The following is a 4777-nucleotide window of genomic DNA, read 5'->3' on the forward strand; positions in this document are numbered from 1 at the left end:
CAATATCTTTATCAAAATCTCAATGTGTTCAAAGTTAAGCTCATTATTTTCTCCCTAAAACTTCTTCTTTTTCCTGCTCAGATTTCTGATAAACCAAGTATGTCCCAGGTATCCTCCTCCTTTTCTCTCTCTCCTTCATTCCTGATAGCTAAACAATCACTTCTTAGAATGATTTTGGCTTAGAAATACCTGTGGATTCCCTCTTATTCCCTTCCACTGTCACTGTCTTAATTCAGGTCTTCATGATTTTTTTTTCACTGAATGACTCCAATAATCTCTTAATAAGTCTGTCACCTTTCAGTCTTTTCTCAGCTTCTCTCGTAAATTCATTCCTTGACTCTCTACCAGAGTGTTTTATTTTTTTATTTATTATATTATATTTTTATTTTATTTTATTTTTTAATTATACTTTAAGTTCTAGGGTACATGTGCACAACGTGCAGGTTTGTTACATATGTATACATGTGCCATGTTGGTGTGCTACACCCATTAACTCGTCATTTACATTAGGTATATCTCCTAATGCTATCCTTCCCCCTCCCCCCACAATAGGACCTGGTGTGTGATGTTTAAAATACAAATCTGGGTTCTTGCCTCCACTTCTCGCCATGTCTTCTCACAAGACTTTCAGGATTAAGCGATTCCTGGCCAAGAAACAAAAGCAAAATTGTCCCATTCCCCAGTGGATTCGGATGAAAACTGGAAATAAAATAAGGTACAACTCCAAAAGGAAACATTGGAGAAGAACCAAGCTGGGTCTATAAGGAATTGCACATGAGATGGTACACATATTTGTGCTGTCTGAAGGTCACGATCACATTACCATATCAAACTGAAAATGTCACCACTCTCTGGAGAGTTCGACGTATTTTCCTCTCTGAATCTATTATGAATGCGTTGGTGGGCTGGGTTCAGTAATAAATATGTGAGGCCTTTCATTTCAAAAAAACAAAACAAAACAAAAAAAATCTGTCCACATAGCTCCCCACCTTAAAATCCTGCATCCTTCCACTTCTCACATAAAATAGAGGCCATCTAGAATGAACTCTCTTATCTTCCTGTCAACTCTCAAGGTGTGTATGATGTATTTACAGTGTTCCATCTATGCCTTTTCTCAGCTTCCTTATTCGGGCCCAAGTCAACCTCTGAGCCTGTGATCTGTGTCCCTTTGCTCTCTGCCTCCTCAGAGCTCTCGGGACATAACTTCCAGCCACTTTCTTCATCTTCCACTTCTCTACTGCCTCATTTCCCTTAACAGGTAGAAACTCCCAAGTTTCCCTGATTGTAAACAACAAAAACCATTTCTCAGATGCAACAGGACCCAAACAGAACTCTGCATTTCCCCACACCATTTATGGTTAACTGCTTTTTGCCCTTCAAAACTTAGCTCAAGTTGCAACCCCTAACCCCCACTTTGTACTCTGCCATCTTGCATATTTATCTGTCAAACACTTCATGTGTCATGGTTGACTGTTTTCTTGCCTGTCGTTTCTATTAAACTGTGAGCTTTTTGAGTGTAGGAACTGGCATTCTATCATTATTACCAGCAGTTAATTAATTGATTAGTGAGTATAAATGTCAAACCATAAGCTCTGGTCTGAACACTCTTCTTATTTTTGAAAAATTTCTATTTTAAATTCTCAAATTTAATCAATTCAGATTTCCTATACTGCTGTCTCCAGCCTCCACTTCCCTAAGGGTTGTGTAGGTTTCAGGCAGGTTATGAAGTACTGATGTAAATGGGGGTGGGGGATGGGATATGTTTGGTCCCTAATTGTCCAGTCTGGCATCCCTGAGCCTCCTCACTCCTGCATGGTCTCCATTTACTGATCATTCAAATGACTACAGCTTCCTGATCCAGATCACAACCTATGCTGGCCTGTTCTCTCTTGACTCCTTCAGTCTCCTCTCTGTACACATGTAACTGGAATTTCTCTTATTTCCTCTTCTCCCTGAGATTAGGACAGGGATTTAGCAAGGAGCAGGACTTCTTCTTAGGAAATACTGATATCTTAGGTTTCTTAGTTTCTTCTCTCTCTCTCTTTGCCCCAAGGAATTAGCTTTTAGATCAGATTGGCTTGACCTTAGCTTCCAAATCTGTTGGCATAAATATTATGCTCTGAGTCTTTCAGGGATTAGGATTTTGAAACCTCAAACCCTACTTAATTAATTCTGATGCTTTCTTCTGCAAGAAACAGAATGTCTAACTAAAATGTAGCTTCCATAATAAAAAGATTTAATGATATTATATGAGAGGAGGTGGGGACAGGGGACAATTCTTGGGCTGATTTATAGCACAGCCATGTCAATTATGATTCAGGCTTTTTCCTTCTGTCCACTCCTCCATCCTTGGTATATTGGTTTGGTTTGCAAACTGTTTTCTCATGGTCTCAAGATGGCTCCCTGTCTCTTTCTGTATTCTCATTGGGGAGGCACATATAATATATCATATTACACTTTTAGAAGAAGAAAATGAGATAGTATAAGATCAAATTGTAGATGATATGGTAGTATGTAAAGTATTTCCAACCACAATAAACAGGGAGATTAAATGATCAGGGCAACTTCAATGTAACAAGTGACATTAGCATAAACAATGTATCTACATTTGTCCAGCATTTGGAGACATGTATGAAGGATTTTATTTAGTTGGCATATATAAAACTTCTCTACAAAATGCACATATTACTTAACTGCTATGTAGGCTACATGTATATATTGCTAATACATAGTAGTCAACAAAATCACCAAAGAAAAATTAAAAAAAAAAAAGAGAAAGAACTTGTCCAAGATGTAATCCCAAAACTGAATGCATTGGAAACTCATACTCTTATGTGAAGATTCAAATGTCATGCTTTGGCATAAATGATACTACACAGGTTTTCTGATGAAGTTTTACCTGCACCTTCATCAGCTTACTCTGCTTATGATAAGCTTGTTCCTACTTTTGCTTACTTATAAAGCATTTTATTTCCATTTTTTAAGTAGTCCTCTTAGACTTATCTTTACCTCTCTGAGATCAACCTATAGGCTGCCAAGCCAGGTCCTGTAGCAGCCAAGATTCAAGGCATCTGGTCTCTTTTCATAATCACATCGAATCCCTGGATAGCTATATATTTTACTCCAGAAGGAGGAAATTGTTTATATCTGGCTCTCGTCCTTCCTTAGTTTGCATTAGAACCAGAAAATTATGCATTCTTGAGTTGAACCAACTCACAAAATAACAAATGAGTAATGATACTTGGCTCCTATTTTTCTTTTTTAATTTTAAAGGACATAATGTGTGTTATCTTAGAGAATGTCAGTTTGCTGATTCAAATTTGGCCATGTGGCTGAATCCAGCTGCCCTTTATAACTCTACCTTCTACGTATTTTGGATTTCTTTCACATTCCAAATAACATCAGTGAATGCATTTTCAAGGCCAAAATTGGGAGGATTCCTGCCTGGATTCTTGTTGAGAACTATTGTAACCTCAGAACTATCTTCTGTAGGCCATGACCTTTTTTCCTCCCTGCCATATTCCAGAACTAATGTATTAGGTTTCTGGGGCATGTAGGATCCCTTACACATTACCTGCCAAGGAGATTGTCTAGCTGAGAATTAACCCAAATGCATGTATTTTTATACAGTTTGAAAAATGAGCTCCTAATATTATCCTTTGTCAATCATCTACTTATTATTTATTAGATTTCTATAGCACCTTTTCTGCAAAGAGCTCAATGTATCTTAAACACATGCTACAATGCACTTTAAGTAGGTGTTACCGAATTTGGCATTATATGTGAGAAATACTGCTAAAATTATGAATTCCAACTGCAAATTGTTGAAGGAATAAAAGCAAATTTCAGCATCATTTTAAAATGATACATATATGCATATATATATTTTAAACAGGTCTGTTAGCCCTGTCAGAACCTCTCTCCAAAAGAATTGCTGGGTTATATTTGAAACAGTGAACACTATCTATAAATATAGGCGCTTAACCGGTATTTGAAATGTTATGCAGCTTTCCTGTTTGCAAAGGTTCTGATGTTTCCTTTGATTTCTAGAAATACAACAACAGCCATTTCCATCAAAATGTCAAGTGACAGGCCCAATAGTCCTTAGTTGTTTATTAGGTTGGACTTACAGGGGCTCCCCATTCTTTCACAGGTAATATGCTGTTTATTTTCTTTCTTTTTGCCATCAGTGTTGACTGAGCACAAGAGAGCTATCATCAATGAACTGTCCCCTCAACAGCAGAAGGAGGAGAGCATGAGGGTAATGGAGGAAATTACTATGCCCTCCCTTCTTGGAAGAGAAAAATAAATACTTTATAATCTTTAAGTTAGAGGTAATTCAAAAAGTCAGAGGAAGGCAATGCTGTCCAATTTAGAGACATTTTCTCTTTCTTTGCCATAAAATACCACTCCCTCCCCAAACTACAACAATAATAAAAGAAACCCCACAAAGAACCAACTCTGACCTCCCCATCCTAGATATCCCAAATTGTGGGCTTCAGTTGCATTCTGCCCTTTTCTTTTCTTCCTTCTCCTTTTCACTTGGGTGGATTGCTTTCAGTTGGGGCAGGCTTCATTCCACATGAGCTTTGAAATCATATCCCTGGATCTGTATAGAACGGCAGTAGTTGAAGGTATTAGTAGCAGCCTTCCATGGTAATGCTGTCATTAGATCATTATGACTATTCTAAGGTTCTGCCTGTGAGCATGGCATGGATTTTATATTTGGAAATAAAATCCTCCCGGGATACCACAAAGCTGCACGCCGGCCTTGCCC

At 37.8% G+C, this 4777-nt stretch overlaps 1 pseudogene across 1 annotated transcript; it reads left to right on the forward strand.

Annotated features, from left to right (window-relative positions):
- Positions 1-591: 591 nt before the first annotated feature.
- On the forward strand, positions 592-906 carry LOC115897705 (annotated as a pseudogene). Its single transcript, XR_004057478.1, has one exon. The product of XR_004057478.1 is annotated as a 60S ribosomal protein L39 pseudogene (transcript).
- Positions 907-4777: the final 3871 nt, after the last annotated feature.

Source organism: Rhinopithecus roxellana, chromosome 5 (assembly GCF_007565055.1).
Source record: "Rhinopithecus roxellana isolate Shanxi Qingling chromosome 5, ASM756505v1, whole genome shotgun sequence".
NCBI classification, from domain to species: domain Eukaryota; kingdom Metazoa; phylum Chordata; class Mammalia; order Primates; family Cercopithecidae; genus Rhinopithecus; species Rhinopithecus roxellana.